At 46.1% G+C, this 25,205-nt stretch overlaps 1 long non-coding RNA gene across 1 annotated transcript in view; it reads left to right on the top strand.

The window, feature by feature from the left end:
- LOC127002147 (uncharacterized) overlaps window positions 1–25,205 on the top strand; it is a 177,164-nt gene that overhangs the window by 30,425 nt on the left and 121,534 nt on the right. Inside the window, exon 2 of the long non-coding RNA XR_007755794.1 lies at window positions 12,044–12,099. This is a non-coding gene — a long non-coding RNA (uncharacterized LOC127002147). The remainder of the gene's footprint in view (window positions 1–12,043; window positions 12,100–25,205) is intronic.

The raw sequence follows: 25,205 nt of genomic DNA, 5'->3' as shown, positions 1-25,205 counted from the left end.
TGTAGCCACCTGGGTAAACACTGACGCATAGACATTAGCCAGGTGAGAACCATTACCTACAAGATTACTCCCGCGAGGAGGAGAGAAAGTTTATGCTTCCGTCCCCCACGACGGTTGGCCTTGGTCGATGGCTGGGAGCGCTGCTCTCCCGAGAATTTTATTATCAACAAACGTGAAAGAGTTTGTGTAAGCAGTTTACAAACAAAAGTGCAGTTATAACAGTTATTTTTTTCTAAATGCCTTGAGAGAACAGGCACTGCCTTGCGAATATCGACACGAACGAATAACGATCATGAGAAAGAAAAGAGGGGAAAGAAGAAGAGGAGGAGGAGGAGGACATTTGGACTCACACGCATAAACCTTGATAAATATGAGCCGTGAAAAATTTCTGAGTTGAACGAGGCTTTGGTATTGGAACCTAAATAAGGAGAAAGGCCCAAAGCACACACAATAAAACATTCACACACACACACACACACACACACACACACACACACACACACACACACACACACACACACACACACCAATTAGTTCATATTCCACGCAACCCTCCATTCAGACACACCTGCCATGTAGACGTCCCGGGCCCTGGACTCAATCAAGATCCGGTTCTTAGATAACTTTTTTTTTTTTTCAGAAGATTTAGCATGGAGTTAGGTCTTCGTTTTCATTCCCCAAACTTTTACATTGTTAGAGTACGCGAGGTGGGTAGGGCGTCTCAATGAAAACAACAACTCCCAAATAGAATAGAGGTCACAATATATTAAGAAACAATGAAAGGTGAATCTCTACAATACCAACGATGTGTGTGTGTGTGTGTGTGTGTGTGTGTGTGTGTGTGTGTGTGTCACCATCAATAACACACTCGTGACCCACAGCCTCCACCTCCATTCTTTTTCTCTTCCTCTTTCTTTATTCCTTCTTCGCTCCTGTCATCCCTCCATTCTCCTGTTGTTCTTTGCCCTCCAATATACCACCGACACCACCACTACGACCTCCTCCTCCTCCTCCTCCTCCTCCTTGTGTTATAATGAGTGACGGGCTCCACTCCTCTGCTCCCTTATTTAGTCTTCTTCGCTGTTTCTCTTTCTCTTCGTTTTATTTATCTTCGTGTTTTATGTATTGCCAGCCTTGTCATTCCGCCTTTCTCATATTTTCGCTTCTTCTTTATATGGATTCTCCTTTTTCTCTCCTTTTCCTCCCTCTCTCTGCTTGATTTCTCCTCTCTCTCCTTTTCTGCCGATCCGCTATCCTCTCCCTCCTTCTCCCTCCTCCTCTCTACTTCTTCTTTACTAACTTTTCTCCCCCTTCCACTCTCCTCCTCTTCCTCCATTTCTCTCTCCTCTTCTTCCTCCCCTTATTTCTTCCCTCACCTTTTCTCTCCTCCTCCCTACCCTTTCTAAAATAACTCTTCTTTCCCTTCTACTCTCCTCTTTTCCTCCCTTTCTCCCTCCTCTTCTTCCTCCCCTTTTTCCTCCCCACACCTTCTCCACCTTCTCCCTCTTCATCATTACCCTTTCTGCGCTAACTTTTCTTCCACTCTCCTCCCTTTCCTCCCTCTATCCCTTCCTCCTCTTCCTCCCCTTCTTCCTCCCCACACCTTCTCCATTTCCCTTTCTGCGTTAACTTTTCTTCCCCTTCCACTCTCCTTTTCCTCCCTTTCTCCCTTTCTCCCTTCCTCCCCTTCTTCCCCTTCTTCCTCCCCTCACCTTCTCCACATACCCCTCTTCTTCATTACCCTTTCTACGCTAACTTTTCCTCCCCTTCCACTCTCCTCCTCTTCCTTCCTCTCTCCCTCCTCTTCTTCCTCCTTTTCTTCCTCCCCACACCTTCTCATGCCCACGTTGTCTTTATTTTCTTTACGAGGACCTTGCTGCAGAGGGCGGCTCCTACATCACCCCCTCCCCCCCCCTGTCTCTCTCTCTTGGCTTCGTCCTCCCCCCCTCCTCTCCTCCGTCTCTCTCCCTCCTCCCTCCCTCCTCCTATCACACTCCGTCCTGCGACCCCTAAGAGGTTAACAGCTGATCCCACAACCCCTTGCCCCTCCCCTCTTCCCTTTCCTCTTTTCCTCTTTTTCTCTTCGTTTTTTCCTCTTTTTCAGTATTTTTATTTAATTTTCTCATTTTTCGTTTATTTCTGTCCCTCGAGTCTGTTTTTTTGTTTGTTTATGGAAGGTAACACACACACACACACACACACACACACACACACACGAGAATAATTATGTGTACAACTCCAAGCGTGAGAAACTCGTGTGTGTGTGTGTGTGTGTGTGTGTGTGTGTGTGTGTCAGAGAGAGAGAGAGAGAGAGAGAGAGGTCAACTCCTGAGGGTGCATGCATAGGGGAGACTTGCATGATGCTGGCGTGGTGGCAATGATCGTTTTGGTCACGCCAGGAAGCTGCATTAACGTGTCGTGTTGTAAACCTCAGCGAGAACAAGAAGAAGAACAAGAACAAGAAGCCCGATACCACACAGGCGAGTAAGAAAAAACATCTGAGAATATACGACTGAGAATGGGAAAAGGAAGAGAGGATAATGAAGAAGGAAGACCAAGAAGAAGAAAGCGGCAATGTGACAACGACTGATAACGGGGAGGAAGAGAATACATGAAGAAGAATGACCAGAAAGCAGACAGCATGTGGTAAAATATGACTAAGAATGGAAAAAGGAAGAAAACACAATTAAGTAGGAAAACCAAGAAGAAGACAGCATTGGAGGAAATAGATTGAGGGTGGGAGAAGAAAAAAAGCACATGAGTTAGGAATATTAAGCACAAGATAGCACTTATAAAAACAACAACCTCCCCCTTTCCTTGTATCGCCTTCCAACACATACACACACACACACGCATAACAGCCAGGTCGAGTGTATATCCCACCTTGAGATATGCCTGAAACGAGCGGCCGTCACCTCCCCCAAATCCCTCTCTCTCGAAAAAAAGAAATTCAGGCTGATTTTCCCCCGCTCACCTTCCAACACACACATACAAATACACACTGAAACGCGTAACAGCCAGGTCAAGTGCATATCCCGCCTTGAGATCTGCCATATTATTTAACGAGTGGCCGTTACCTCACCCTTATCCATCTCAAAAAAAAAAAAAATCCTTGCTCACTTTCCCCCTCTCACCTTCCAACACACATACAAATACACACGCAAACGCATAACAGCCAGGTCGAGTGTATATCCCGCCTTGAGATCTGCCTTAAACGAGCGGCCGTCACCTTTGCTAACAGCGGGCACAGGTTAATTGCGTGTTGATGGTAGGTAAAAGCAACATCAGACGCACGTTCGTAATTTAAGTTCACGTATATGTCTCCTTCCCAAGATTAAACCTCACAGACGGTAATTCTTTTTGTTTTATCTCCGTTTCTTCCTTCCTCTTCCTTTCTCTCTCTCTCTCTCTCACTTCACAGCCTCCTTCCTCCTTCCCTCCACCTCAAGTTTTTTTTTTTTTTTTTAATCCAACAGGTGCTTTCTTGTGCTTGATATTATTTTCCAGGTGATTTTTTCCTTCTTCCATTCTGGGTTTTTTTCTCCGATGCTGTCTTCGTCCTCGTTGTCCTTTTTCGTTGTCTTTTCTTTCTTTTCCCATTCTCAGTCGTATTTTCCCAGATGCTCTCTTCTCTTGGGTCCGTGTTTTTCGTGTTTTCTATCCCTCACCGTTCTCAGTCGTTGTCCCATTTTTGCTTTCTTCTTCTTGGTCTCCCTTCTTCATCGTACTCTCTTCCTTTTTCCATTCTTACCCGTATTTTCCCAGAGGCTTTCTTCTTTGGGGGTCTTTTTTCCTGTTTTTTCCTCCTCCCTGCGTTCCGTCGTTATCTCATTGTTGTTTTCTTCTTCTTGGTCTTCCTTCTTCATCGTGCTTTCTTCCTTTTCCCTTTCTTAGCCGTGTTTTCCCAGAGGCTTTCTTCTCTTGGGTCTTTCTTTTCGTGTTTTCTCTCCCTCACCGTTCTCAGTCGTTGTCTCATTGTTGTTTTCCTCTTCTTGGTCTTCCTTCTCCATTTGCTGCCCCCTCCCTCCCACCCCGCTCGCCCTACAGACCGCCCTCACCCCCCCAGCAAGAGTAATCACTGTTTGCGTTGCCTCGCCGCCTCGTGAGCGTGATCACCCCAAGGCTTTGCTTCGCGGTGTTGTTGTCTGACTCTTTATTAAAACAACAACACCAGATTAACTTAACTTGACCTATCGACTCCTTTTTATTTCATTTTTCGTTGTATACACTTATTTTGTTCCCCTCGTGTTTAGGGCCCCAACTCCCCCCCCCACCCCCCACCCCACATCCCCACACCCACACACCCACACCCACACACCTCCCTCTCCTCCTTTTTGGTCATGCTCCCTCCTGCCTGCCCTCTGCTATCTCGCCATCCTCCTGCTTTCCCCACTGCCCTTCCTTCCCTTCCTGTCCTCATGATTCCTTCCCCCAGTGCTTTCCCTTCCCCTGAGATCTTAATGCCTTGTTTCTTCTTTGTGATTTTTTCTCTCACTTTTTCTTTCTATTTTTTCTGTATTTTCCTTATTCCTCTTCTTTTCTTCCTCGTCTTTCCCTCTTGTTCTTGTTCTTCCTATTCTTCATATTATTATTATTATTATTATTTTCATTATTATTATAAGAGACGAATCAGGTGGAGAGAGAGGAGTGCGGACTCTATAACCTGCCTCCTTAGCGGCCCCCAAACACCTGAGACGCCGAGAGAGAGAAATTTAAAGCCAGATCAATGAGAGAACTAGAAAGAGGACGAGATAATGATAGAGAAGATTATATGAGTGGAGGGCAGACGGGATAGGTCACCAAAAGTCTTAAGGTGCGCAGGTCGACAATGAATTAATTAAAAGGTTATTGAATATGAGCAGGACATACGTGAAAGAATAGGAAGGAAGAAAAGTGGATAAGTGAAAATATGTGTGGGTAGGTCGGAACAGAAATAAGTAAGAGGAAAAGTGGGTAAGAAAGAACGAAGGTGGGTAGCTAGGAACGAAAGTGGACAAATAAGAAAAAGGTGGATAGGTAGGGAAAAAAGTGGGTAGGTGGGAACGAAAGAGGACGAATAGGGAAAAGGTGGATAGATGAGAAAAAAAAGTGGGTAGATAGGAACGAAAGTGGAGAAATAGGGAAAAAAGTGGAGAGGTGGGAAAAAAAAGTGGGTAGGATGGAACGAAAGTGGACAAATAGGGAAAAGGTGGAGAGGTGGGAAAAAAAGTGGGTAGGATGGAACGAAAGTGGACAAATAGGGAAAAGGTGGAGAGGTGGGAAAAAAAGTGGGTAGATAGGAACGAAAGTGGAGAAATAGGGAAAAAAGTGGAGAGGTGGGAAAAAAAAGTAGGTAGATAGGAACGAAAGTGGACAAATAGGGAAAAGGTGGAGAGGTGGGAAAAAAGTGGGTAAATAGGAACGAAAGTGGAGAAATAGGGAAAAAAGTGGAGAGGTGGGAAAAAAAGTGGATAGATAGGAACGAAAGTGGAGAAATAGGGAAAAAAGTGGAGAGGTGGGAAAAAAAAGTAGGTACATAGGAACAAAAGCCTCCCCAATGTTACTCTTCTCTTCCAATCCTATCTTACTCCCTCACTGCTCACTCCCTCACCTCCCAACCCAATCCTTCCTTTTCCTTACCTCCCCATCACGCTCTTCCCCTCCCGCCGTGCCTCCTGCCCACGCCGCACCTGCCCGAGCCACACAGGTGATTTAATTGGCTTCGGGCAGGTGAGTGGCAGTGACGGGTGCACTCGAGGACACCTGAGCCTCCTCTTTAGGCGCCCTCCCCGCTGCTCGCCACCTCGTCGGGGAGTGTAGCAAATTTGTTAGCCGTCTATATATCAAAATGGCCATCTCTTAGCTTATGTATTATGGTCTCTCTCTCGCCTCCCCCTCTCCACCCTCTCCTTCTCTGTCTTCTTCCTCCTTCCTTCTTCCTACTTCCATTCCTAACGGCTGCCTCCTCTTCCTCCTCCTCCTTCTCCTCCTATTCTTCTTTCTCTTCCTTCTTCTAGTTGTTGGCTGCATCTTCCTCCTTGCTATCTCCTTTTTATCTTCCTCCTCCACTTCATCCTCTTCCTCCTCCTCCGCCACCTCTTCCACGACCTCCTCTTTCTCTTCTCCTACTTTGTGCCTACTTTTTCATCCTCCTTACTACCTCCTCCTCCTCCTCCTCCTCCGCCACCTCTTCCTCGACCTCCTCACGGGAAACATTTAATTAACTCCCTCCCAGGTAAGCCTCACCTCTGACCGAGGCTCCTGAACGCCAGGTTAACCCAGGCCGCAGACGTGACGAAGATTCTCTCTCTCTCTCTCTCTCTCTCTCTCTCTCTCTCTCTCTCTCTCTCTCTCTCTCTCTCTCTCTCTCTCTCTCTCTCTCACACACACACACACACACACACACACACGCACACACACACACACACACACACACACACACACACACACAAACACACACACGCGTTCACTTTTTACTTATCTCTTTGTTTCACGTTATCAAGGTTCTTTTCATTTCCTTGATTATAACTACTTTTTATTGCTCTTTGTCTTTATTCGGTTTCTTTTTTTCCTTCACATTGTCTTTGTTACAGCGGACACGGTCTCTTTCGTGTATCTCATTTTTTATCTCGCCTCTGTCTCCTTTATCATATTTATTTCTAGTTCCTCTTTCTCTTCCATCCGTTTGTAATTTTCTCGCGGTGTGTTTCTTTCGTGTATCTCTTCAGTTTATCGGCTTTCATCTGTCTCCTCTTCATTTATCATTTTCCGTAAACCTCTTTCCCTCCCAAAAACTCGAAATACCTCATTGTGTTTTATAAGAGTAGGCTACATCTATTTTTCGTGGCTTTTATGATGTGTTTCTCCGAGAAGATCAATAATACAGGAATGAGAGATGTGCTTACCAGAAAAACTCTATGGCTCTGTATATTCATTTTGACTTTTAAGGTACAGAGCAGTGGTTAGCGTGACTAGCTACGAATCCCCGGGCTCGAGTTCGAATCTTGGCCCAGGCAGTCGGCGTTTAGCTCACCCAGCATGTCATCCTCCCTTTCGGGCTGGTCGCTAAATGGGTACCTGGGGAAGGTAAACTGTGGTAACCCAAATGTCACCCTGGCCCTTTATCTTGGAGTAATGGGGTCTTGCTCTTCACAGCTTCAAGGCCTAATGCGACGGAGATGAGCACCGTGGCCACGCGCAGTTGTAGCGTATATATGTTCCCTACTTTAGCTTACTCTTTACCTCCTCCCTGCATTTTCCTCACACGGTTTGTTTATTTTATTTGCCTCTTTCTTCGGGTTGCTTTTCTTTATATATTTCCAGATTTATCTCACATTATCCGTGGCTAATCTCTCCCCTGCCTTATCATCATTCTTTCATCTGCAGAGTTACAATCGCTTCTCCCTCCCATCTCCCTCCTTTCGACCATTTCTCCTGCTCCCCCTCCTGCTCTTTATCTCCCTTTCTTCCATCCCTTCTTCCCTCCCTACCCCACTCTCCCTTGAACCTCCTCCCATTCCTCCTCCTCCTCCTCCCTTTGCCACATTTTCACGTTCGGAGAATCTGATCTTGCTCTTCGATTCTATCTCGAAGGAAAATTGAGATGAGTAGATTAGGGAAAGGAAGAATGAGAGGAAAAAAAGAAAGTAAATTGGAAACCGATAAATAAACAAGCCTTGGAGAGATAAAGGAAGATTTGAGAGAGAGAGAGAGAGAGAGAGAGAGAGAGAGAGAGAGAGAGAGAGAGAGAGAGAGAGAATCTTATTATCTTGGAGTGTTTAATTATTGTTTATGAATCTCTGTGGAATGGAAAGTTTCGAGGGCAAACGACTGAATCATGTGTCTGGGCCCGTGGCGAGGCGAGAAGGAGGGAAGGAAAGAAAATAAATAAGGAAAGAAATAGGGTCGCTGGCAGCACGAATGAAGGAAGAAAGAAAAACGAAAAGAACTATAGAATGAAATTAAATATATAAGAAAGAAGATTAATAGAAAAAAGGGGAAAATAGGCAAAGGTTCACAGTCGATGGCGTATGTATGCTTGCTCCTTGTGTTTGTGGGTGTGTCCTGTGGAGGATAAAGAGCCAGATGAAAGACTTGAATGGTCCCTAGCAGCCACAAAGCTAGTTCATGTGTCACGACTCTCTTAGTCCCCGCCAGTCTGTCCGCACGTGAAAAGGTCAGATTTGGTCACGGCAAAACGGTACTTCAAGGCGAGAGTAAATACATTTGCATGCGAACCCACATAGGCTTGGAGGTTAACGGCTTTAGTGTGCCTGCCAGTGCATTGCGGAGGAGCGAGTAGAGGAAAGGAGATAAGGAGAGGAAATAAAGATAGAGGAGATAAAGGAGAGTAAAGGAAAGGCAGGAAGAGTAAATTGACCTCTCTTCTGGACACCCATTTATAATTCTTTTTATTGGAGCATTTATTAGAAGACTTTATTGTTCTTGTTTATTTTTTGCCCTTGAGCTGCTTCCTTTACCGTAAAAAAAAAAAGGAGGATATTTGGAGGAATTAATGAGAAATATTCTAGATATGTGTTTTTTCTCATGATTTGGTAATATAATCTTCTTGTTTACTATTTTTTTTTTTGTTGTTGTTGTTGTTGTTGTTGTCGGCATCAGTATTAACACTGCTGCTGCTCTAATGCTTCCAGTTCTGATAGTGCTGCTTAAGTCTTGTGGATGGCCAGTGATGTCAGAGTGGATGGCGTGGCTTGGGCGTGGCGGTATGTGGAGGGCTGGGGGCGTGTGACGTGCTGTGGTGGAGGAGGAGATGGAGAAAAAGGTGAAGGAGTGGGAATGTAGTGGTCAGGGAGAGGGGGGGGGGAGGGGGTAACGAAGGAGGGCGGTGACCGTGGGAAAGGTTAAGTATTTCAGAGCGACATTACCGTCACGCCGAGGGAAATAAAACAATAAAAAAGCTTGATGATAAAAGTGGATGATTACACTCCCACGCTCCGGTTTTTCTCCTCCACTTCCTGCCGACATAAATCTCCCATCCTTTCTTCCTCCTTTTCTTCCCGTCCTGTGCATTCCTTTCCGCCACTCCACGCCTCGCCTCTCATTTGCGTAGACAGTTAATGTATCCCCCGTCATCTCCTTTTTCCCTCTCCCCCTCGCTCTCTAATTCTCTTTACCTGTCCCTTCTCCTACCTTGATATACCCGACCCTTATTGCTTTCCTCTCTACCTCCCTTTTACTTCCCTTTCTCTCCCCGTTATCTTCACATTATCATTTCATTCCATTCCTCTTTCTTAATCGCGTTCATTTCTTTCTTTCCCGTTTATCTATATATCTGAATTTGATTATTTCGTCTACTTCCTTTTCGAATTTCTTTTTCATCGTGATTTTATTTTTATCTTCGTCTTTTCTTTGCATTTTTTTCCCCTGTATTCTGTGCTCTGTTTGACCTTTCGTGTTCATTTTTTTTTCGAATTCTGCCTCTCCATTTTTATTGTGATTCTTTATTTTTGTTTTTTCCTTAGTTTTCCGCGACTTCATTTTCTTTTCTTTTTTTTCATTTCTTTGCCCTCCTCTGTCCGTTTCCTTCCCTCCGTTTTTATTTCGCCTTTTCTCCTGTCCTCAGTCCATCATTTTTTATTTCGTCATATCTCATTCTTATCCACAAATCCTGCATATTCTCCTCGTCCTCCTCATTTTCCTTTTTATCTCTAATCTTTCTCCTTCTCCTCCTCGTCCTCCCCATTATCATCATTCTCCTTCATCCGCTCATCTTCCTCCACCTCATCCTCGTCCACCTGCTCTACTTCATTTCCCTTTCCTCCTAAGCCTCACCTCCTCCTCCTCCTCCACCTCCTCCTCCTCCAACCTCCAACCTCACGTTCTCCACTGAACGTCATGGAAGAAAAAAGCTGACGTTCATTTCCCATAATCTCCCGTCATTACTCCGTCCCGTAAAGGTCACTCGCGCTTATAACTCGCGTGTATTGAGCGATAAATTGAGGTGATTGACTGAAACTTCTTGTCTTCTCGGCGCGGCGTGATTGGTGGAGGGCGAGGGGAAATACGGCATCTGATTGGACGACAACACCTGAGGAATTATGACGTCCGATTCCTATCACTTGAAGGGAGGAGGAGGAAGGGAAGGAGAGAGTGGATGGGGGAGGGTGTGGGTGTGTGGATAGGTTAGGAGAATAATGGAGGGATCCCTGCTTATTTGAAATTGAGTAAAGATGTATTTATGAATGGCGGTAGTAGTAGTAGTAGTTGTTGTAGTAGTAATAGGAAGAAAACTCATTTAAACTGATATTCATGATTTTTTTTTTCTCTCTCTCTCTCTCTCTCTCTCTCTCTCTCTCTCTCTCTCTCTCTCTCTCTCTCTCTCTCTCTCTCTCTCTCTCTCTTTGCAACACTACATATATTCAATTTCTTATGTTGTCTTTATCTTTTTTTTTACTCCACATACTCCTCCTCGTACCCCTTATCCTCCTCCTCCTCCTCCTCCTCCTCCTCCTCCTCCTCTTCCACAATTCATACTAATGATGACGATGATGACGCAAATTGAGGTTGCAAGGAGAAATCTTTTACTTGGAACAAACCTATCATATGTGTGTGTGTGTGTGTGTGTGTGTGTGTGTGTGTGTGTGTGTGTGTGTGTGTGTGTGTGTGTGTGTGTGTGTGTGTGTGTGTGTGTGTGTGTGTGTGTGTGTGTGTGTGTGTGTGTGTGTGTGTGTGTGTGTCTCTCTCTCTCTCTCTCTCTCTCTCTCTCTCTCTCTCTCTCTCTCTCTCTCTCTCTCTCTCTCTCTCTCTCTCTCTCTCTCTCTCTCTCTCTCTCTCTCTCTCTCTCTCTCTCTCTCTCTCTCTCTCTCTCTCTCTCTCTCATTATATGCCTATTAAACTAAGAGAGAGAGAGAGAGGGAGAGAGAGAGAGAGAGCAAACATTTTCTACTCCAAAATTTAAAAAAAAGTAAAAACAATGTCTCCACGATAACCAATTGTGGCGTTGCGTGCGTGTGTTACGATCGTAAGGGAAGGGGAACACAAGGAAATGATGGACTGCACGGTACCCTCTTAGCGGCTCAGGGGACGGACAGGACACCCTCAGATTACACCCATGCAGACTCCCTCGTGTGTGTGTGTGTGTGCGCTCCTGTAACCTGCACTTTGGACGAGGCGCTGGGATGTTTGCCTTGATGATAAACCCCGGCGACCTGTTCCATTTATCCACAGGTACATTAACGACCCTGTGTTTATACCTGGCGTGGTTATAGGGTGGCGCAGGTGAGGTGGAATGGGTCGTGGGAGTCGTATCAAGGGAACAAACACGAGAGGTGATGTTAAGTATACCTTGCGGGTGAGGTGATTAGGATGTGCTGTGTAGGTGTGACTGAGGGGGTGAGGAACAGGCGTGACCGGGGCTGATTTAGTGCGCTAATGAGCCGGTAGCATGAGGTGTGTAACGAGCCTATCAGGTAGTTAATCAGCGCAGGTGGTGATGGAGGTGGTGTTTAATGTTGCATGGTGTTGTCTGTTCATCTGTGTGTGTGTGTGTGTGTGTGTGTGTGTGTGTGTGTGTGTGTGTGTGTGTGTGTGTGAGGTACAATTGCGGCTTTTCCAACTATTTATTCGCCATTCCTTGCACGATCATCTCCGACCCCAAAATATTCTTCCTCTTTTCAGGTTCCTTTATTTTTTGCTCCTCCCGCCCGCGACCCCACCCATCTTTTATGCGTCCACCCACCTCTCTGCTCCATTCTCCTCCTCTCCACCCTCCTTCCTGCCTTCCTCCACTTTTCCACCTTTCCGCCAGCCCCCCTAACCCTTCCTCCTCCTTCCTTCATCCCCAATTCTCTCCCTTTCCTCCCTTCCTCCTCCCCACCTTCCTCCACTTTTCCACCCTTCCGCCAGCCCTCCTAACCCTTAATCTCTCCTTCCTTCATCCACAATTCTCTTCTCTCCCTTTTCTCCCTTCCTCCACTTTTCCACTCTTCCGCCAGCACTCCTAACCCTTACTCTCTCCTTCCTTCATCCCCAATGCTCGTCTCTCCCTTCCCTCCCTTCCTTCTCTCCGAAAGCACAATTAAAATCCCGTCTTTCCTAACAGGTTCTGCCACGCACCTGAGACGGCATGCGGGCGGCACCCTTGATTAATGGCTACAGGTAAGACCCGCCCGAAAATAGAGAGAGAATCAGGCAGGTGAGCTCTATCATGCATGACTCTGTGGGGAATTGTATCGGAGGAGACGGGTGGATGGGCGGGTGGGTGGGTGGGTGGATGCGTGGGTGTAAAGAAGATATGAGTGGGCGGGAGGCGAAATGAATGTGGGTTGGTGGAAGTATAATATGAAGGAGTGGAGGTTGTTGTGGGGTCAGGATGTGGGTGGGTGGGTGGAGTGGAGTGGAAAGGAAGGAATGAAGGAGAGAGAGAGAGAGAGAGAGAGAGAGAGAGAGAGAGAGAGAGAGAGAGAGAGTCACTATTTCCTATTTCTGTTTGCCTAAAGTGATATTATCCAGACGTTTCCAAATTGAAGACGCCCAAAGTGCCTCAAGTCATCACGCCCATCAGACCAGGGAAAAAAATTGAAACGTGTCCGAAATTGAATGCCTGAGGACACAGATGGAAGGGAGGTAAAGAATGAGGGAGGGAGGGAGGAAGAGAGGCAGAGAGAGAGGCAGGTCACAGCTGGGAGGGAGGTAGGTCACAGCTGGTAAAGATGTAGGGGGGAGGGAGGGAAAGGGTCGCAGCTGGGAGAGGCTGATGGAGGGGGAGAGAGGAGAAAGGAAGGAGGGTGGTCACAGCTGGTTTAGGCGGAAGGAGGGAAGGAGGGAAGGAAGGAGGGGAGTCACAGCTGGGAGAGATGGATGAAGGGAGGAAGGAAAGTTGGTCACAGGTGGTAGGAAGCATCTGTGAGGGAGGGCAATGGAGGAGAGAAGGAGGTGGAGAAGGAAGGAGAGAGGGAATCAGCTGTTGTCGTGAGTAGTGCTAGGGTTAAAAATGGTCGTATAAGTCATGAAAATAAGAGATGGAAACGCTTAATCGAAGTAATCCTGGCGAAAAAAAGTGTAATAGCCACGAGATACACGGACACGAAATTATATGACCCCCCCTCCTCCCCCATTGCATGTTGGAAGCCTCACTGACTCATCGGTTCGAAGCATTAGACCCACATGCATTTCCCTCGCGCTGGCTGCTTCGGTTTCACGAGTCATTGGGCTTCAGGGTTCGCGGAGAGTTGGAGTACGACCTCTGCCGAATGTCTGTGCGTTAAGTGTCTACCCCGCGAAATTAATGGAGAGAGGCATCTGCTAATTTGCTTACGGCCTGGGTGGTTTTTCAGTCCGGATGGCAGGCGCTTGAAGGAAGGCATTTTATTCTCTCTTCCTTTGTGTCAGAGAGGTGTAGAGGTTGTGGGGGCCGTCACGGGGCTGTGGCTGGGTGTGCTCGGGGCCCGGGTGTGTCGGCATGTGTGGCGGCCTCGGGGGCAGTGTCGTGTGTTGAGAGCCCTTGTCGCTGAACACTGGGCCTTGTGTCTCCAGCAGGGTTGTCTGTGTTCCTTGTTTGACTACACTGGTGAACCCCTTGTAGGCGGCAGACGGAGAACAACGTATTACAAGAGGCTTTTGACAGAGAACACATTACGAGAACCCTGTGACAGAAAGCGAATACAAAAGGAAAGGCGTTGCAGTCTCAAGAGCTGGTTTTACGGATGCATTTATTCATTGGATTTCGCAACGCCTAAAGACATTTAAGATTAAACCAACGAAATAAGAGGAGCCCGGGATTAAGGACTCGTGCGGTGGATGGCGCGGGTCGCAGCGAGGTCAAGAAACCGTAGGTGGTGTGCGAGGCTTCGGCGGCTGACGGGAGGAAACAGGGCGCCCGCTGATAGGGAAGGATGGGAAGGAGGGAGGGAAGAGTAGAGGGGCATGGGGGGGAGGGAGAGTGCAAGGGGAAGGTCAGCTCGGTGAATGAATATCTCAAGAGTAGAACAGCTGACGTGGAAAAGTTTGAGATCTTTAATCGATATGTAAAAAAAGGTCAGATGGTCGATTGGTTTCTGTGATCTCGTGTCAGCGTCGCGCCACACGCCAAAAAGATAGACAAAGATTCGCAGAAAGTTTATTGAAGACAAACGTGGGGACGTAAATAGTGAGGAGCCCCACGCCGCTCCCCTGGATGCGAGGGATGCTGCAGGTGACCCTCGGTATGTTGGAGACTCTGCAGGGTAGGAAGCCAAGTTCACTGGCCTCACCTGCGGCTGCTAGGAGGATAAAGGTGCGAAGAGATAATAGGATAGCGCTCCTGCCACTACTACTACTACTACTACTACTACTACAACTACTACTACAACTACTACTACCAATGATAATGATAATAATAATAATAATAATAATAATAATAATAATAATAATAATAATAATAATAATAAATATAATAATAATGTTTACTCGGCGTGAGAATATAAGCAGAGGTAAATTTCATGTGTGCGAAAGAAATCTCGTAAATACACCGTCAGAAGATTAAGTGGATTTAAAAGTAGTTTTATCGCAACATCAAAAAAGGAGGAGGAGGAGGAGGAGGAAGAGGGCAGTGTGGGAAAGGCCGAAGCTACAGGCTGTCACCTCCCCCTCCTCTCAATTTTTATTTCCTAACTGATAATCCTGTACACACACACACACACACACACACACACACACACACACACACACACACACACACACACACAGACCGAGACAATTGAACCCAAGACACGACAAACACGCCAGAAATTTTTAAGACACATATTCGGAGATCATTAAGTCCCCTTTATCTTCTTCTTCTTCTTCTTCTTCTACTTCTTCCTCTTCATCATCAGCTTTATCTTCATCTTCTTCCTCTTCTTTCTTTCCCACGCACACCTTCCCCTCACCTGCTAGACGCCAGAGTTACCTAAGGGGAAAGCTGGGAGGAAGAGGGGGGATGGGGAGCTTACAGTACATTGCAATATTCATCTTCCTCCACCTTACCTCCCATAAGTCCTCCTCCAAACGTACCTCATCTCCTCCACTTCGTCCTTCTCCTCCTCGTCCTCAGCTTTCTCCTCCTCCTCATCATCCTTCTCCTCCATCTTTCGTCTAATTTTCCTCTCGTTAATTAATCTCCCTCGTCCTTGTCCTCCTTCCTCTTCCTCCTTCCCTCCATTTCGTCCCTCTCCCTCCTCCTCTCACTTCCCTCACCTGCTTTCTCTCTCACGCCACAGGTAATGATGTTGATCCATGCCCAGGTAACTCACTAATTAGCCTCGATTTTCTGTGTATTCTGTTCTAAGCTGTTGTTTCTCTCTCTCTCTCTCTCTCTCTCTCTCTCTCTCTCTCTCTCTCTCTCTCTCTCTCTCTCTCTCTCTCTCTCTCTCTCTCTCTCTCTCTCTCTCTCTCTCTCTCTCTCTCTCTCTCTCTCTCTCTCTCTCTCTCTCACAGGTATTTTCAGGTGTTCCATTAAACTCCGCTAAACTCCGTGAAGAAGCTAAGAGAATGAACATAAAGCCGGACCACTTTGACACGCTGACAAAATAAACGTTAAAAAGAATCCTGACTGACAACACAAGCGAGCAGGAAAAAGATCAGGAAAGTAGGAGAAAAAAAAAATAGAGGAAGTGACAGACGAAAAAAAAAAGAAAAAAAAATGAAAGTGATTGAAGGAGAGAGGGAGGAAGGGAGAGAGGAAGGGGGGGAGGGAAGTAAAGTATTGTGATGCGAGATAAATTACCGAAGGAGGAAGAAGACATTTTGCAGGTAGAAAGGTGAACGGATGAAGCTTCGACAAAGAGGAGAGAGAGAAAAAGAGAGAGTGATTGAAGGCAGGGGAGAGGGAGAGAGAGAAAGAGAGAGAGAGAGAGAGGACAGAGGGGGAGTCAAGGGGGAAGAGAGAGGGGAAGTGAGGTATTAAAACTAAGAGGTGAATGCCAACACAGGTAAGATTGACACGTTAATGGGTGGATTACTCGCTTGATAGGCAGAGTGACGGCAGGTGCGGGAAGATTGACAGATTTAGGGGAAAAAAGGAAAGAAGAAACGCGGTGGAGGAAGGGGACGTGGAGGAGGAGGAGCAGATGAGTTACAAATAATGTATACAATGGACTAGAAGAAAAGGAGGAGGTGGAGGTTGTGGATATAATGGAGGTTTGTGAGTTTTGTGAGGTCGTGTTGTTGTTGGTGGTGGCGGGGGTGATGGTGCGGAGGAGATGGAGGTGGAGTTGAAGCTAGTGGCTGAGGAAGAGTTTGAAGAGGAGGGGAAGGATGAGGATAGTAATAACAGGAAGAAAAAGAATAAAGAGGTGTTGGTGATGGACGTGGTGTTGGTGGAGGTGGTGAAGATGGACAAGGTGGAGGAGGAGGAGGCCTCGGAAGTGTTTGAGAAGAAAACGGAGAAAGAGAGAAAAGAACGATAAAAAAAAATACATGACAACAATTCTCTTAGAGGAAGAAAAAAAAAGAAAAGCAACAAGGAAAAACACGCCTTCCTGACCAAGTACACGACCAAAACTTTACTTACGAATAAAAACAAACCATCAGTGGTGAATTGGTATGGATAAGTTTAATACCTCACTTCCTCTCTCGTCCCTTCACTCCCCCCCCCCCCTCCCACACACACACACACACACACACACACACACACACACACACACACCCTCTGCCATAATCTTGTTGGTGTGATGCTCTAAGGGTGGGTGTTGTGTGTCTATCATTACTTTGCTGTTTTGTGATGGTGTAGATGAGCCTTATTCTCCTCAGATAAGACACCTGTAATTTTGGCTGTGCGTGCGTGTGTGTGGGAGGGGATGGGGGTGGTGTGTGTGTGTGTGTGTGTGTGTGTGTGTGTGGGACGGACGGGCAAAAAGGGACCAGCCCCTCAGAAGACCAACACCTGGAAAACGAAACTGACAGGCGGGGAAAGATGGCGCGAATAAATTGGACAGATCACACCTGGAATAAACAGATCTTGACAGAGAGAGAGAGAGAGAGAGAGAGAGAGAGAGAGAGAGAGAGAGAGAGACCCACTCCACCCCACAAAAAAAAAAAAAACACGATCTGAAACAAGTGCAACATGGGCAAGCTCACGTGTAGAATTAGCCATGCAGGAAGCTGGTCTCAGGTGTGAATATCTAGGTCATCAACACCTGGCTGCCTTACCCCCCAACCCCCCACATATTCTCTCTCTCTCTCTCTCTCTCTCTCTCTCTCTCTCTCTCTCTCTCTCTCTCTCTCTCTCTCAAGCATGACACCTTCCCTGGAGCTTTGTCAGGTCGGGCGCGGCTCACAAGTCGACGGTTTACGACACACTAATGAAGTCGATGATTTGTGGCGGGATAAAGACGGCGGGGGAGATTGATCGTCGGGCCTCGTAAAGCCGGTGGGGGCGTGGCCTTCCCTGTGTTTACGTCTGGAGGAGGAGGAGGAGAAGGAAGAAGAGGAGAGAGAAGGAGGAGTAGGTAGAGTGCTTAAGGTTTCCGTGTCCGAGTCCTATCCGTCGGTGCCTCGGCTAATTCGGTTGATTTCGACAGAGGTTCGTCACGTTCCGCTGTGTTTGACGTGTTCCCCAGCTGGGCGTCGGCGAAGGAGGGAAGGCTGGGTGTGTTGGTGAAGGGGGAGGAAGGGGAACGTAGGAAGGAGGGTACGGGGATGGGTGTGAGGGGTGTTAGGGCAAAGGTCGAGTCAGTATGCGTGTGGGGAGGGTGTGAAGAGGGGGATGCTTAGGATGTGGGAGAGAGAGAGAGAGAGAGAGATGAAGGGGGGGGGGGAAGGGATCAAAGCGGACTGGAGTCGTAATATTCTGACTCTTAAATCATTATTGATAGGATCCATCTCTCTCTCTCTCTCTCTCTCTCTCTCTCTCTCTCTCTGCTTCACCCAAACTGTTGAATGATCTAGTGAATTGCTCAGCTGTGAAATTATTCGACTCCAGAAGCTTCGATTGGAGCACACACACACACACACACACACACACACACACACACACACACACACACACACACACACACACACACACACACTTTAAATCGACTTCCTCAATAACCAAGATAAACTAATTTCTCTCACACACTATTTTCCTTTACATAATACAGGCTGACGGTTCCTCCTCTTCTTTCTTCCTTCTCCGATTAATCTTTTTTTTTCCTCTGCCTCTCGTCTTTCCTTCTCACTCTTTATATTCACTTATCGACTTCGTTTCCTTTCTCTCTTATTTCTATACTCTATATCTCACGCCTGTTTCTTTTTCTGTTTCCCATAAGTTTCATCCACTTCATTCCTTTTTCCTCCCCTTCCACAAACTTCTACTTCATCCCTTTTTCCACTATTTCCTATCCTCTTATCCCACTCATCTCCTTCTTCGTTTACTTTATTCCTTCATTCTTTTCTTATCCAATTTCCTTTTACCTCCATCTCCTATACTCATTTTAGAACCAGCTCTCTATCTTTCCCTCGCCTCCTTCACCTCTATCTCTACTGTCTCTCTCCTTCCCTCCCTCTCCCGTGTGTTTATGGGCGGTAAGTGGTTGGCGTGAGGGAGTCGCCGATATTAGGTCGTCCAATCGCACCCCATCGCTCACACACCGCCACTCCCTGCACGTCACTCTTCCCCACCCCATTCCTCCTCCTCATCCGTCACTGACCCCTCACCCTCCATTCCATTGCACTCTGTCTCCTCTCTATATTTTTCTATACTACTACTACTACTGCTACTACTACTACTACTACTACTACTACTACTACTACTACTACTACAACTACAACTACTACTACCACCTATTACATTCATTTTCGTTCCTCCCTTCCTCTATTTTTTTTTACAGTAAAGGAAGCAGCTCAAGGGCAAAATAAATGAGGATAAAACTTATTAATCACTGTCTGAATTAAGGTAGCATTGTTTTTCTCTTCCTCCTCCTTTCTTTTCCTCTTAAGAGAATATAATAGTAAATACCAGCACCTTCGTATTCAGTCTTTCACCTCCCATCCCCTTCCTTTCTCTCTCATCCATCACCCAGCCTCGCCACTTAACCAGCCCAGCCTCACCTTCCTCACCTCGCCCTCCTCATCCCTGCTTGCCCGGGCTTTAATTCAGGCGCCGATGCTGCTCTCCGACGGCGTGATGATGCATGAAGGTGTCGGTGCTTCCCCTCGTACCCTTGATCACCTGAGTCTTCGTTGTTGTTGTTTTTGTTGTTGGTGGTGTTATTTTCATTATTTTATTACTTGTTTTATGTTGTCGTTCTTTTCATTATTATATTAGTTTTACGTTTTTGTTATTATTATTATTAGTTGTTGGTAATTTCAGTTAGTTTTTTTTTCATATTAAAACGAAAACTAGAGGTTGAAAATTTTGATAGGTTGGTTTAGAATATACCAAAAAAATAAACATGAAATAAAATAAATAAAACATAAGAAAGGTATGGCAATAAGCGAGGTTGAAGGGAGGCAAGATAACGTTCGAGAAAAATAAAACTTAAAAAAAAAGAAAATTAACTGACCGCTGGCGTTCCTCAGGTGAGCGACAGGTGACACGAAGCAGACCCCTCCATTACCCTCCCCTCATTCCCCTCACAACTATATTTACCTGGCCACGCTCTCTCTCTCTCTCTCTCTCTCAGGTCAGGGGTTACGCGGAGATCAGGTCAGGCGGGGGCGTGGTGGCGTGTTTTTGTCCCATGAAGTAATTTGCGGACCCACGCCCTACGGAGCATACAGCGGGCGGTCATTGGCATATTAGCACCCCCCCCCCCCTCTCTCCTCTTCCTCCTCCTCTTCCTCCTCCTCCTCCTCCTCCTCCTCCTTGTCTTCGGTCCCAACACGCCCCTCTCCATTCCCTTAATTGAGCGGATTTTATATTAATTAGTTTCTCCCCTCGAGTCTTTGGTGTACCTGCTGATTTTATGGCCAGTGTGTGTGTGTGTGTGTGTGTGTGTGTGTGTGTGTGTGTGTGTGTGTGTGTGTGCGACGGAGAAAGTTCGAAATTGCATCCGCTATTCGCAGATCCCTAAAACACACACACACACACACACACACACACAGTCAGACACAGGGCGTGATCGTGCTTGGCCGGGCGGGATGATGACTACGATGATGAGATGTGCGTGCACAGTCTCAGCTCACGTGCGTGCGACGACGACGACCTGATGCCGCTGACGGAGGGAGGGAGGGAGAGAGGGAGGGAAGGAAGCAATACGATGGAGGCAAAGTGTTGGTGCTTGAGCGACAGAACACTCGGACAGAAGCGGCAAGTCATGGGGAAACTGGCCTCTCCTGTGTGTGTGTGTGTGTGTGTATGCGGAAGCGGAAAATGTGCATGTATATATTTTTTTATGGGAACGCTTTTTTAGAACAGTCACCGGAGAAGGAAGGAAAAAAAGAAGGTTGAATGAGGACGAGGGGGAGGTAATAGAGGAAGATGACAATTTCAGGGATGGTTGTGATGGTGGTGGTAATGATGATGGTAGTGATAGCGGTGGTGGTGGTGTTGGTGACGATAGTGGTAATGATGGTGGTGGTGATAGCGGTGGTGGTGGTGTTGGTGACGGTAGTTGTAATGATGGTGGTGGTGATAGCGGTGGTGGTGGTTGTGGTTATCATACAGTGAAGAAGGGGACTGCGGGGATAAGTGGGGACATTAGTGAAGGAAGGAAAGAGAGTAAGAAGAGTAGATGGATAAAGGAAGGAAAGAAGGAAGAAATTATGGAGTGACGGAAGAAACGAAGGAATGATAAGGGACTCTGACCTGTGTGTGTGTATGTGTGTGTGTGTGTGTGTGTGTGTGTGTGTGTGTGACGGGAAAGAGGGGCGTGTGAGGCGACGCATGGAGAATGACACACACACACACACACACACACACACACACACACACACACACACAGAGAGAGAGAGAGAGAGAGAGAGAGAGAGAGAGAGAGAGAGAAGGGCCATCCATCGCTGACAACCTCCTGACAACATCAAGTAGGAGCTGAAGCCGTGCATCCTCGCCGTTCTCTCTCTCTCTCTCTCTCTCTCTCTCTCTTCTCTGCCTCGTTCATGCCACTGTGACGTACTGAGAGGCTTTACTTTGGTGAGATTTACTTCGCCTTGTTCCGCTGCGTCACCTCCTCCTTTTCCTCCTCTTCCTCCAGCTCTTGTTCCTCCTCCTTATTCTCCTAATCCTCCTCCTTCACCTACTCTATTATCTTCTCACTCCTCACGTTACCGGCAGAGCGTCAGCCAGCGACCCAGAACAGCGATCGTAATCCTTTTTAAGTCGTGTTCTCCTTCTCATGGTGATGCAAGAATTTCATCTAAGCTTGCCCTCTACCCTCCTCCTCCTCCTCCTCCTCCTCCTCCTCTCCCTCCTCCTCCTCCCAAGCCTTCTCTTTTTCATCCTCCTCCTCCTCCTCTCCCCAGTTCTTGATATAGCAGGCTGGGCAGGGGTCAGCAACCTTCATTTATAATCCTATAGATGGCGAGTCGTGGCCGCCTCAGCCCGCGTGACCCGCCGCCAAGCCTCCCGTCGCCCGGCCCACTTCGAGCCGTCCACCAGCCCCGAAGTGTGGTCCCAAGAAGGTGAAATGGGGCAGGAAAGTATATTATTATTACCGTCCTTCCTATTATGGGCTGGTGGTGGTTCCTGGACTCTAATTTAACGTGGATAAGGGGTTGCAAGGGGGGCTGGAGGGTTTAATATGTCCGTAGAAATTGGTTACGGAAAATACAAATATAGGTATAGAGTCATGGCGACGCAGGGAGGGAGTGAGCTCATGTTACAGACACACCCACGTTCGGAACCCGGTCGTGTCAGCCTCCAAGGGTTTACGGCACGCGTCCAGGGCAGTAAACTTTTCCTTTATTGTCGTCGTCGTTGAGAGAATCGTTCTAGACGCCAGTAGTATCCTCGAGGGGCGACTGACGTGGGCAACCCGGCGCCGCAACACACCCACGCGGCCCACAAGTGTTCCCTGCATCTTCCTAGACCTCCTCCTCCTCACCCTTCTTCACCCGCTTTTCTCTCTCTCTCTCTCTCTCTCTCTCTCTCTCTCTCTCTCTCTCTCTCTCTCCGGTGACCGTTCTTACATAGGAGAAGAAATAGAAGAAAAAAAGAAGAAAAATGAAACAAAAAATAAAAAAGAAGAGGAAGAAGATAAAAAAGAGCAGAAGGGAAATAGGTACATACAGTTTCTTCGTCACCACATGTACAACCTCACTCCCCCCCCCCCCCACCCACCCACCCACCCCCACACCACACACACACACACACACACACACACACACACAGCAAGTGGATTGATGTGGCAGCGCGCCCCAGCACCTTCGTCTTCATTGCGCTTAATAGTCCCCCGTGACGCCACTTGCATAGAAAACGAGGAAATTTGATGGCCCAAGTGCAGTGTAAATTTCACGTAAGCGCATTCCTCTTGACATGAAAAGCTGCATTACGTATTTTCATTGTATCGTCATCAGCGGCAGCAGCATTTGCTTCATGTCAGTATTGGTATTATCGTCACCTAAGCGCATTCCATTGATATCAAAAGCTGCGTTAGTTTTAAGTTGTAACATTAATATTATCTTTATCGTTGTTGTTATTGTTTTTATAGTGTTTTCTGTTAGTGTTAATCGCTGTGACACAAATATGACCAAGAAAGCATAGACAGAGAAGTGTAGCTTAAATTAAGTCAACGTAAATGTAAAATCGTAAATAATCTCAAGTTTTTCCTTCACTGTAATATTATTTTTGAGAACTTAACGAATAAAAAAGAAAAGCATTACCACTGATCAGATTTTGAACATATATCAGTGGAACAAAAACTCCGTAAAGTATCATGATTTGCAAAGATTAATCTTATTATTATCAACAACACACCGAGAAGCAAAAATTCAAAGTCAAACAAGAAACGAAAGCGAACAGATCGAATCATACTATATATAACCGCCACGTAACTGCATGCCATTGAAACTGAAATCCCAACGACGCCACAGAGACGCAAAACAAACACGCGGGAAACAGAGCAGATCATGACGAGGGAAGCACGAGTGATGATCAGCAGAAAGGACGAGTGGTTAGGAGACAGCATTACTTTTTTGTTTGTGTGTGTGGACTCAGCGCCCTGTAACCCTACCCCCTCACATTCTTTCTCTATCCCTGTCTCATTCTCTCTCAGTCTATCTATCTATCCACGTATCTATCTACATCGAGCAAATGGCAAGCAGGAAACATGCCTATTGAGACGGAAAAATGGAAGAAAAGGAAAGACTAAAGAGTTTGAGTGGAGAAACGGGGGAGAGAGGGGAAGTGGTAGTATATATAATGATTTTTGGTTATGCCTTCGTAGTGCGAGGGAGGACCGCAAAGCCATGTAGATGAAGGAATATAAATGAAGTAAATGAAAGAAATCAGAGAGAAAACATGGCAAGGGAGAAAGAGAAAGTGAATTTATGAGGAAGGATTTAAAAGTGAATAGAAGAAATACTGAATAAACCAAAGGAGAGATGGAAAGAAAGAAAAGGTCACTGAAAAAAAAAGTAATGATAGTAAATGGCAGGAAAGATAGAAGGGAAATAAAAGTTAGATGGACATAATGTTTAATAAAGGACAGAAAACGTTTGGGAAGGGAAGTAAATAGGAAAAAACAAGGCCAGCGTAAAAAAAAGTGTGACAAAAAAAAAAATATAAATCGATAGAAAGTGCACGAACAATGAACCAAAATAAAAAAAGAGTTACGGAAAGGCCAGCAGACAAAAAATAGGAAAGGGAAGGGAAGGGAAGGAAAAAAAGAGTAGATTGGAAAGGTGGAGCACTCAGGTGTATGGGATCTTTGGGTCACCTGTCTCGTCCCGCCCCATTGAACCCGTCCACCTGGCTGTATATGTCTCATCGGCCCGTGTTTCTCTCGCCTCCATCCACACCGGGGGGAATGGGGGGAGCAGATGGAGGTAGAGAAAAGGTAAAGAAAAAAACGTATAAAGAGAGAGAGGACGTAAAAGAAGAGAATCAGGAGAGTAAGGAGAGACAGGGAGATAAATAGAAAAGGAATAGAGGGAGAAGGATAGAGACAAGGTAAAGGAGATGAAGAAAAATAGAGATGAGGTAAAAAAAAAAGTAGAGAGGGTGGGAGGTATGGATAAGTTAACGGTGGAGAGGCAGGAAGATATATAAAAAAGGGAAGATGAGAGTGATAGAGAAGGTGAGAGAAAAAGAGGGAAAAATATGGAGACGGGGACGAGGTAAAAAAAGAAATAGACGGGGATGAAGGTATAGATAATTTAAAGGATGAGAGTGAGGGAGATGAATAGAAAGGGAATAGGAGAGAGAGAAGAGAGAAGGTAAAGGAAAAAAAAGAAAAAAATATAAAGAGAGGTAGGAGATTAATGAAGAGAAATACAGAGGGAGGAAGGTAGAGAGAGACAGAAGGGAAGAAAAATAAAACTGAGAGAAGATAGAGAAGAGAGAACGAGTCAGATAAATGTAAAGGGATAAGAGGGAGAAAATTTAAAGAAGATAAGAATTTGGTGAAGGAGGAAGGTGAGAAGAGATCAGAGAGTAAACGTGAGATGTTGACAGTTTTTATCATCCTCGAAAGAATGAAAAAAAATGATGAAAGCAAGAAATTAAATGGTATGTATGAGAGAAAAGGGGGAAAAAAAGTGTTCAGAAAAATGAATCGTGGAGGAAAAAAATATTGTTAAACGTTACGACACCTGCGACACGAGAGAAAACAGGGGAGTAAAATAATGTAAAGGAGTGTTTGCGAAAAGGAGTGGAGGAAAAGAGAAAATGAGGGAGAGAGAAAATCGTGGAATGAAAGAGTAAGAAAGTGCGGGTTAGGAAAACGTTCAAATTATAGTGATAAAAATAAAGGAAAAAGAAAATCATGAAACGTTTTATCTGCAAGAGAAAGCGATTTCGAAATTAAATATGAAGATAAGATAGAATATATTAAAAAAAACTGTTGAAACAAGAAACCTTTATTTTGCTTTTTACTATTACAACAACTACTACTACTACTACTATTACCACTACCACTACTACTACTACTACATTTTCTTACAGTTCACTATGAGTCAGATGATTATGCTACGGCAGGAGGTAATAGTGATTGTGGTTGTGACAGTGGTGATGGTGATGGTGATGGTGGTAACGGTTGTGGTGACAGGAATAGGAGTGGCTGCGGGGGAGGAGAGAGGGAGGGAGGGAAGGAGGGAGGGAAGGAGAGATAATGTGGAGAGAAACTGCACACACACACACACACACACACACACACACACACACACAC

The sequence above is a fragment of the Eriocheir sinensis genome, chromosome 2, assembly GCF_024679095.1.
Source record: "Eriocheir sinensis breed Jianghai 21 chromosome 2, ASM2467909v1, whole genome shotgun sequence".
Lineage (NCBI taxonomy): Eukaryota > Metazoa > Arthropoda > Malacostraca > Decapoda > Varunidae > Eriocheir > Eriocheir sinensis.
The sequence above is the reverse complement of the archived record's forward strand: the minus strand, read 5'-3'. Positions and strand labels throughout refer to the sequence as shown.